Genomic DNA, 11,403 nt, shown 5'->3' with positions numbered 1-11,403 from the left:
TTTATCTCCTAGCTTAGGTTTTTCATGGGAGTGGACATTTAGCTCTTTAACAAGAATCAACCCAGTAAAAAGGCTGGTAATTGCTGTTATTCATATCAGCATACCTGCTGTTGTATTTGGTGCTGGCAGTAGCAACAGGATTATTAATGCGTTTTGTAGGGAATTAGAACCTGTTGGATACAGGTTTTTACAAAAATTTAAATTCTGGTGGAACACAAAAACACAAATTTATCAGCTCCTGGCAAAAACATGCATGTTGGTCTTGGCCTTCAGTTTGACAGACTATAACAGATTATTATCTTGGAATCACAGGAATACACAGAAGACAATGAACATATAGATCAAAATATTAGGATTATACAAACTGCATATGTATAACAGATGACAGAAGACAAGGTAAGATCCTGTACACTGAGAGACTGACTCAGTTGCAGTAATAGTATTCAGGTGCTTCAGTAAGAACATACAGTGGTAAGAATGCAGTTGGACCTTTTAATAGAAGGCATCAATACTTGTTTCAATGACAGGGTCACATTTGTGTTACAGCCTATTAAATATGATATGATGATATCAGAATCAGAATCAGTTTTATTGCCAAGTATGTTTTCACATACAAGGAATTTTTTCTGGTGATTGGTGCAATTGGTCAGCAACAGTGGGGCTCTCTAGCCTTGTTGATGAGGCTAATAGCAGATGGGAAGAAACTATTTTTGTGGCGAGAGGTTTTGGTCCTGAAGGACCGCAGCCTCCTGCCAGAGGGGAGTGTCTCAAAGAGTTTGTGTCCAGGGTGGGAGGAGTCAGCTACAATCTTCCCTGCACGCCTCAGAGTCCTTGAGGCGTACAGGTCCTGGAGGGACGGAAGATTGCAGCCAATCACCTTCTCAGCAGAGTGGATGATACGCTGCAGTCTGTTATTGTCCCTCTCCGTGGCAGCAGCGTACCAGATGGTGATGGAGGAGGTGAGGATGGACTCAATGATGGAGGTGTAGAAGTTCACCATCATAGTCCTTGGCAGGTTGAACTTCTTCAATTGCCTCAGGAAATACATCCTCTGCTGAGCTTTTTTGATGAGGGAGCTGATGTTTAGCTCCCATTTGAGATCCTGTGTGATGGTGGTTCCCAAGAAGTGGAAATGCTCCACGGTAGCCACGGGGGAGTCACACAGGGAGATGGGGGTGGGTGGGGCTGGGCTCTTCCTGAAGTCCACTATCATTTCCACTGTCTTCAGAGCGTTTAGCTCTAGGTTGTTCTGCCTGCACCAGGTCACCAGACGCTCAGTCTCCCACCTGTAGGCAGACTCATCGCCATCAGAGATGAGTCCAATGAGAGTGGTGTCGTCTGCAAACTTCAGGAGCTTGACAGACTGATGGCTGGAGGTGCAGGTGTTGGTGTACAGGGAGAAGAGCAGAGGAGAAAGAACGCAGCCTTGCGGGGATCCAGTGCTGATGGTCTGGGAGTCAGACACGTGCTTTCCTAGCTTCACGTGCTGCCTCCTGTCAGACAGGAAGTCGGTGATCCACCTGCAGGTGGAGTCAGGCACGCTCAGCTGGGAGAGCTTGTCCTGCAGCAGAGCCGGGATGATGGTGTTGAAGGCAGAGCTGAAGTCCACAAACAGGATCCTGGCATAGGTCCCTGAGGAGTCCAGGTGCTGGAGGATGAAGTGGAGAGCCATGTTGACGGCGTCATCTACAGACCTGTTGGCTCTGTAGGCGAACTGCAGGGGGTCCAGGAGTGGGTCAGTGATGGATTTGAGGTGGGACAGGACAAGGCGCTCAAATGATTTCATGACCACAGAGGTCAGGGCAATGGGTCTGTAGTCATTTAGTCCTGTGGGCCTTGGTTTTTTGGGGACAGGGATGATGGTGGAGGATTTTAAGCAGGCTGGCACGTGGCAGGTCTCCAGTGAGGTGTTGAAGATGTCCGTGAACACTGGAGACAGCTGATCAGCACAGTGCTTCAGGGATGATGGAGAGACAGAGTCAGGACCGGCTGCTTTGCGGGGGTTCTGCTTCTTAAAAAGCCTGTTGACATCTCTCTCCAGGATAGAGAGAGACTTTGGTAGGTGAGGAGTTGGGTTCTGATGTGGCTCTGATGTGGAGGTTAGTGTCAGGCTTGTCCCACTGTCTTTCAAAGCGGCAGTAGAACTCATTCAGATCGTTGGCCAGACGGAAGTCATTAATGGAGTGGGGGGGTTTAGGTTTGTAGTTTGTGATCTATATATATATATATATATATAAGGAGACTAAGAAATGATTAAAGGTCCATATAATATAAAGGTAGATGTCCATGTGTTTTCTGATTATAAATCAGGTCTAGGTTCTATATTAATACTGTGAAAGTATCAAAGCCTCAGTCCACAGAGAAATGCACACAGTCTCTATTCAGACACTGACCCTTAAAACGAGCTGTCAGGACTTCGACAACTTTGTGATGTCACAACAATGCAGTCACCGCCCTCAACCATGCCCCAAGCCCCACCCACCTGGACTCATCAGCGAAACTAGCAGGATTTGGTTTCTCTGAGTGTTAACCTAAAATCTGCTATATATTTATTGGATCACTCAAAAAACAGTGAACCAATCTCACCGACCCATTGTTTCTTGAGCTCCAGAGAGAAGCTTGAGAGAGGAGATGTAAAACTACACTGAGATGGTTTTTGGTTTTTAAAACCACAAATATATCTTCTTATGGATATCAACACTTCAAATAATACACAGGAGAACGGTAAAATATGGACCTTTAAAAGCTTTAAATACCCAGTGAATACATTTGAAGCTGTGACAAAGGAGTCACAGACAGTTGCCACCGAAGCTGATGTAAAATGTAACCGAAGGTGAATATCCAGGCACACTGACAACCAGGAAGTGAGACAGCAGTTGTTAGACTGTGCTGTTTGACTCCAGGCCTGTTAATACAGTGCTGTTTGTGCTGTTCAGGGAGGGGGCTGCTCCTTGTTTGGCTGCCCAGAGCCCTGCACTGGAAACACTCTTATCACTTATGTCAATATGACGACAGGTCACAGGATCTAAAAACACAAGAGACAGTTTATTACGTCATCATCTGACTCAGGCATGCGTTTGCACATACAGAGCATCGCACAATAACAGCAACACCTGTATACACTGTTCTGTAATCTATTACAGCGTTCAACCATGCAGTAAATGCCATCTCTGTGAGGCTTTTTAAAGGTTTTCGTGTAATGTGATCGTTATTTCCATACAGAGGTATAGACTGTAATACGTCAACAAGGCCCTGCTCCAACAAGGATCACTGAGGTGAAAAACACATCAGTTCCCTCCAGTCTCTTCATTTCCTTCATGATATTTGATTTGATATAAAACTATAAAAAACATGTAAAATTTTACAAAACACTGTGTGAGCACAAAATAAGGAGGTGTGTATACAGTATGTGTCAACAGGGTAGCCAATAGCCATTAAGAAGCTGGGTCTTTTTTCTATATTACCATTCAAAAGTCTCTGAATGACTCAATTTTTCTAGTTGTTACTGAAATCTACAGTATCCAGTGTTTCTGAAATTAAAGCATAGGACAAATCAGTTTATTTTAAAGGAACAATTAATCTTAATCTAACTCTGACTCCTACTAATGTGTGTCCCTGTCAGGTTGCACTCTTTCACCTTCAGTCCAGTTCATCACAAACCAGCTCCATGGGGTTCAGGTCTGGAGACCGTACTGGTCTCATCTGGTTCTGGTCTTCCAATGCTGTGGCTCATTAAGTTGCTGTCAGATTAAGCTCTGACCAACCAGTCTGTCTTCTGGTGGTACTGGTCTGTCTCTCTCCACTCTGACAGCAGTATACAGTCCTGCTTCCTGCAGTGCAGTGTTGTCATGGTGATGATTAGAAGGTGTTGTGACACAGTTTGTGTAGACAGAGGGTTTGTCAGTCATCGACTTGGAGGAAGTGTTTCATTCATTTATTTCACTGCCGCAGGAAAGATGGACTTTCACTCATTTCTTCAACCCTGACAAAGACCAGGGGCCAGTGGCACAAAGCACCTTAAGTTTTCTACTTAAGAATGACACTTAAGGTTGTATTTCTCCTTAGCTGAGGGAGTTACTAAATGTTGTTTAATAGAATCTCTTAAAAGGTTTCTAAAGTTAAGGAAAAACATTAAGGCATTTACAGCAATGACAGAGATTTTACAGCAGTAAAATTCTACAGTTTCCACGGAGACCGTTTGTTGGCTGGTATTAGCACTTGTGATACTGGTTATAATCTCAACTGTTATCGTCTCACAAAGTTGGCCTGTAGAAAAAAAATGACAGAAGAAGGCAAGAAAACCAAATTTTTCAGAGGAGGAAAAGGTGAAACTTCTAGAGGAAAATAACAAGAGAAAACAGTGCTCAGCAGACAGGTCAGAGTGTTTGACAATCACATAGCACACAGCTGATCGATGGACATGAACTATTTAACCACTAACTGACTGGAAAGATCCTGTAGCATCAAACCACAGAACAATCATTAACTGTAAAGGAGCTGAAGAGCTCAGCTGTGGAAAGTAGAGTGATCAGACAAACCATAAACTGACTGTCGATCAAATCTATACAACAAAATCAATTCCTCATCGTTGAGGGTCCATCAGGTTCTTCTGTGTTCATCCTCATCACCATAAACTCAGATATGTTGAGTTAAGATAGATTCAGAGGTACCTTAAATTTTCTTCTTAGTTTGGTCACTAAGGTCTTCTGTGCAACAGCTTAACTGACTTTAAGGAAGTATAAGACCAAGATAAGGAGAAAACCTTAAATACTTAAGTGAACATTTTAAGGAAACCTAAAGGAGAAGACCTAAGGCTGTTTTGTGCAACAGTTTTTATTTTAAGGAAATATTAAGTTGGACTTTAAAGGAAAATCTTAACTTAAGGATTTTTTTTACATCTGGCCCCCGTTCTCTGTCACAGTGACAGGAGAATTCAGTCTCTGCGTGTGTATAAAAACAGACATGCTGTGAAACCTTTGACCAGTGGTGTGTATCTGCTGTGGGTAAAACAACATGCACAGATTCACAAAGAGCAAGTTTGCTGATAGATTCTGTTTGATCCATCTTGTCTTTTTGTCACATCATCCCTCCATGAACAGGTTGACTTTGGACTGGTGTTTTACATGCAAGTATAGATTCCACATGTCAAGCCTCTGAATTTGGTCCTAAGCATCTAAAACCCAGATGAGGAGACTGAGCTCAAAGACGGTGACATTAAAAACACACTTTTACAGGTTCAAGTCCTGTGGCACCTGTTCATCTGTAAGTGACAAAATATCATCCCTCTCTTCTCCCGTGAAACATCAAAATATTTCGGACGACTCGGCCTGCAATTAAAGGTGTAAACATGTGTAATGTGGGGCCACTAACTAACCATTCTCATCATAAAATCTGTGTTTGGATGTCAGCTGGGAAACCTTTTGTCAGCTGTGCATTTCTACTGGAATCCAACAGTCCAGGTGAATGAGGAGAGTCTGCAGTGGCTGCCTGACCACTGCAGAAACTGTCCTTTCAATTCAGCGTCACTGGACATCAGTGAGGCCTCTCTTTTTGAATAGTGTGGGAAACAGGCTCAGAGTGAGATGTTCAGATTGTGGCCTCTCTCATGTCTGTGGTTTAGGGGGTTAATGTGTTTGCTGAGCCTTGGAGATGATCGTAGGTTGATCCTTTTTTTGACTGTGGGCAAAGCAAGGCTAACTGTTTCCCCCTGCTTCCAGTCTTCAAGCAAAGCTAAGCTAACCATCTCCTGGCTCCTGCCCCATATTTCTAGAAACACGAGTCGTTTCCTGGTCTCAGCATCATGTATGAAATACCCCAACTGATACTGGAATCAAAAAAAAGAAAATTCCCATAGTCATTTTTCAAATATAAAAATATCATAACATAAACAAACAATATTGGTATGGATCCTAAAATTTGAGAATTGTTTTTTTTAAATAGTGTACCGGACATATACATGGGACGTTTTAGGGTGTCAAAAATCAGTGGGCAAACTCTGTGATGGAGGCTGTTTCTAAATCAGCTCATTTGGGATTTCTGACACATACTGCACATCAATACCAATAGATCTGCAATAATCTGATATCAGCCAATATGTCAGTGTATGTGTAGGTGTATTATTTCACCAGTCAGGACACTGAGGCCACAAAGTACATTTTTTAGTTTGTTTGGTCATTGGTGGTTAAACTGATTTTATTGGACAACGTCTTCCAAGTGTGTGTGTGTTTGTGTGTCTGTGTCTGTGTTTATTAGTCTTTTAGTCTGTTTTCAGTGCTTTGAGGGCAGAGACAGACAGGAGGCAGTGCAGGACCACAGCCCCAATGTCAAACAGCAGCAGCAGCAGAGTCACACTCCAGCAATAGGCCTGCAGGAGACAGGAAACACATCATACACTGAAGCATGATGTCACTAAACTGACACGACCTCCAATGCATTATAAATATTTAATTTATTTTATGTTTATACATATAGGGATAAATATATATAGCAAGAATCAATACCACGTACCATAACATTTACAGCCTAGGCTACTTTGTAGTGCCCATCCCTTAAAATACTTCAGAATAAAATACAAGAAAATCTATTCATACGACACGACCACATGCTCCCCTTCATCTCTTACATCATAAATCTGAAAGAAAAGAGAAAAGAAAAAAGAAAAGCAACAAAAGAAAAAAGAAATCACCCAAAAAAAGAAAAATAAGAAAAAACAAGAAAGAAAAGAGAAGAAAAAAAAGGAAAAAAAATAGAAAAAAGAAAAGAAACAACAAAAAAAGAGATAAAAGGAAGGACAAAAGACCAGTTTGATGTCTGACCTTCAGATGTTCTCCAGGACACTTGTAATATGATCGTCCATATTCACTTAAATCTTGAACACACAACTCTTGAGGTCTCTCGGTGCTGAGGCTGTAGCAGTAGAGGCAGAAGGCAAGCACCGCCCCCAGCAGGCTAACCACATTACTACAGGCGCAACCTTGAAGCTGCGGAGGGGGACAGTGAAGACCCATCAAACAGACAGACAACAGCCACACTGTTCATTGATCACGCACTGAAGAGCTGATGTTCCTCAGTTTGATAAACAGTAAAGTTACATCACACTGATTCCAGAAAGCCTCAGGCTGACGGTGAGTAGCAACCCATTAGTTCTTAACGTTGTACTATTATAATATTTCATGTAACACTTTTCTGAGGACTGTAGGAACCTTCAGCACTGAAGAACTAAGACTAAATGTTTGTCATTAGAATGGAAATAAATGAATATCTCCCATGAACCTTTGCATCAGGTTGTTATGAGAACTGACCAGGTGTCTGCTGGGGTTCCTCTCACTGGCCATGGTGAGTGATCCTCCCGCCACAATCTGCAGCACGCACACACACACACACACGCACAATGTTAATTATGAATCACTGCAGATTGTTTCTTTGAGCTGACTCACATCTATGTCAGTCCATACATACAGCAACTTCAGAACACAGAACTACAACACAGTAAAGTGAAGGGGTCTGATATGATTTGGGGTTTGACTGCTTTTCTTATCATAGTCGTAGCATTATCACACAGTCTGTCGGTCAGCTTGTTAATAGGAGGTTAGCTTCTGTATGTGTGGCTGACAGTTGAATGTTGTTGCTTTCAGTCACCAGTGGGAGGAGCTCTTAAAGCAGAAGTGTTTTGATTCACCAGTGACACTGAGTTCGCAGTACACTGAGTGATATAGAGCAGCCTGATGGACACTGTAGCGCTGTCTGAGTTATATATATTAGATATATTTTGATGTCTGATGATGGTGCTGTGACTAAAATGTTGTATAGGTTTACATTTAAGTGCAGACAGTCTGCAGGAGCTCATCACTTTCTGCTATATTTATATATCCTGTTTCCTCCATGTTAACACAAACTCTTTCAGGCTAAAATTGTCATCATGGTCAGTGATGAACTGCTTTTTCTATTCCGCACTAAGTGCTTCATCAGCTATACTGACAGTCAGAATAAGAATCAGGAGGTACATACTAGAATTCCTATGACAAGTGGCAGTATGAAGAGTTTTGGCAGACTTTGATCGGCATAGGCGAGCGGGAAAGACAGCACCACCTGGACCAGCCCCAAGAGGATGGTCACCACCTACACATACACAGAGATCTGGCATTATGCCCTACTGAATAACATTTTATTGTAAGTTAGACTTTAAACTCAAATAATTTTGAGTCCACTCAGAGTGAGCAGTGTCCTGATCTCACCCCAGCAGCTTCAGGATCAAACCAGGAAGAGAGGCGGTGTAACCTGGGCTCAAGCGCTTGCAGCGCCCCCTCAGAAAGCATTTTCTGCAAAACAGGAAACTGAAGTCAGATACAGCTGTTGTTGTTAGTGAAGAGAGGTTTTCCTCACAATTACTGGAATATTCACATATTGACAATATTCTGACTCCCTCAGTCCTCATCCTTAAAACTCACCAGATCTCGTCATCAACAGAAGGAGAGTGTGTGCAACCCCTGTAGTGTTGTAGCAAGGCAGATCATACACTCTCCTGCCCTGGGAACCCACAACCACCATCTCCTTGTCCCCTCTTCTGCCCAGCCACATTAATAGTGGAGGATTACACAATCCCTGCCCCTGACATCCTTGATAAGCTCCTAGGGCAGCCCTTCCTCTACCCACCGAGCAATATTGAGACAAACAGCGATCTTCGGATGACCTTTTTAGATTGTTGAGTTCTTGTGGAAAGTGTGTTTTTATTCCTGGTCCTATCCCTACTTTGGTGGTGGGGCAGGGCGATTTAGCAGGATCCTCTACAGCTGGCTTCAGTCCTCCTACAGACCTTATAATATAGATTTTAATGTTGACCCTGCCCCAACGTGCTGGGTAGCCCAGTGCTGGCAGCTACCTTACAGCATGCTGTACCGTCAATATGTGACTGAAAGAATTGCTGTGTTTAGGTGATGATGTTTAAAACATGGTTTTAATATGGAAACGTAGCAGCGTGGACAGCGACTCGTGAAATGCTATGTGAACAGCAGCAGCTGCTGCAGGAGCAACCACATTACATGACAGCATAACTTTTAGGCAGCAGCGAGCAAGAGAGTGAGCATAGCTCTGACAGCTTAACTACACCACCATGGTTAAAAGGCTGCTTTGGATTTATGTTGCAGTGACTGGGAAATATGACATGTGAGCGTAGTGGTGACTTGAGTTGGGATGTCTGAAGTGGCTGAAAGGATTCACTTCATTCATCTCAATTTATCCCGAGTTGTTGTTTAGATAGCATTAAACAACCAAATATCCACTGAGCCTCAGCAACTGGCATGCCGTCAGAGCAGCTGGGAACTTCATGACTGTTCCTGTTACTTTCCCAAGCTCCTACAACATCAAGTGAACACACCATGGTGTTTTACTGAAATAATAGATATGTGTACTGTAATAATTTAGAACTACTTAATGATGCGGGCATGGATTTGACAGTGCAACCTAATGTGCTGTGGTTCTGTACAACACCACGATGTAACCAGCCTGGGCACCTGTTGAAATGTTAGCCTAAAACTTTAAATTTAACAGTTCAAGGATGTTGACTCTCTCTGACTGTTACATTTTGTAGAATAGTTAAAAATGAAATGGTTCATTAGAAAGAGTTTGACTGCAGGAAGAAAAACAGCAGAGGACCAGATTGTGGAAGAAACAACATGAATAGACCCAAAGAACAACAGAGACTGGCCACATGAGTATGGGACACACCGCTGGAGAGGCCAATGGACAGTGGGAAGCCAGTAAAACTAAGTAGCATGTGTCTTGTATTTGAGCAAGTGCATTCATGTGTGTTTCAGCAGCGTATGTGTTTGGACAGGGAGGAAAGGACTGAGAAATAGAGAGCAAAATGAGGTAGTGAAAGAGAAAAAAAGGAACAGAGAGAGAGGGAGAGTGTAGGAGTGTGTTAGTTCATCAAAACCACATGTCAGAATCCTCTTAGGAAAGACAGGAATGCCGCAGGATGAGAAGCAGATGTGGTCAGAGGAGGTTGAGAGAAGGAGGAAGAAGGCAGTGAGAGTAAGAGAAGAGTTGGGGCTGTGTGTGTGTGTGTGTTGTGGGAGAGGGGGTGGGTGGGTAGGGGGGGTGGGGGGGGGGGGGGGGGGGGGTGGGGGGGTGGTGGTGATGATGAAATAAACTGACAAGGCCCTGTGGAATGAGGGGAACATTTTGTCCTGCACTAGTGTAAAAACTAAGTCAATATGGATGTTTTGGTCAGGTGGTTTAGGGGTTAGGGGGTTGCATGAGTGGATCACCATATCCTAAGTAAAATAACTATCTTAACTCACAATAACTAACAAAATGTTTATCCTTTTAAGTGAGAGTGAACATACCAGATCTGAGGAGGTTCACAAGGCAAATCTGTAGATATAGATGACATGCCTGATGGTTTACAGAGGGCACAGAAAGGTACAGAAAAGGTGCAGACAGGTACAAACAGAGAGCCTACAGGTACAGACAGGGTACATAAAGGTATAGACAGTGTGCATATATGTATAGACACAGTGTATATAGGTATACACAGGATATATGCAGGTGTAGACAAGGTACATACAGATATAGACAGGGTGCATATAGGTATATAGACAGGGTACATGCAGGTATAGAAAGGGTGCATACACGTATATAGACAAGGTACATACAGGTATAGACAGGGTGCATACACATATATAGACATGGTACATACAGGTATAGACAGGGTGCATACACATATATAGACAAGGTACATACAGGTATAGACAGGGTGCATACACGTATATAGACAGGGTATGCACAGACAGCACATACGGGTACGGACGGGGTATCTTTGGGTAGAGATAGAGGGCATACAGGTACAGACAGGGTACATAAAGGTATAGACAGTGTGCATATAAGTATAGACACAGTGTATATAGGTATAGACAGGATACATGCAGGTGTAGACAAGGTACATACAGGCAGCTGAATGCACACAGGTGCATGCAGGAACAGTGGGCAGCTATTGTTTGTGTCATTGTAAAACTATAGAAAACAGATTTGTTATTCAGCTGATATGAGACGAAAAACACCATTATATGAAAAGTGCGAGGACAAAAAAGTCACAAACATGGCCTTGCAGAGCATCACCAGTGAAGACACCAGATTTGGCACTTTAGCGTCACAACATTAAGACTGTGCCACTGTCCTACTTATGGACTTTATGTTCACCTTTCCTACATTTGAATTACAATACTGTCATAAAATTACAGAGTGTTACTTACCTCCACTAAAGGTTTGCAAGCAGGTTTGTGCGTAATGCCGCGTAAAAGCTTTACTCTCCTCCAAATGAACTTTTAACGGTGAAAACTCCTGAAAACAAAATGTGCACGAAAGCAAAAGAGGAAGCGAAGGAGGAGCTCCGGGGGATCACAT

This window comes from Trachinotus anak, unplaced genomic scaffold, assembly GCF_046630095.1.
Source record: "Trachinotus anak isolate AG129_WGS33_773 ecotype Australia unplaced genomic scaffold, CSIRO_AGI_Tana_v1 ptg000019l, whole genome shotgun sequence".
Lineage (NCBI taxonomy): Eukaryota > Metazoa > Chordata > Actinopteri > Carangiformes > Carangidae > Trachinotus > Trachinotus anak.
This window is presented reverse-complemented; position numbering follows the sequence as displayed.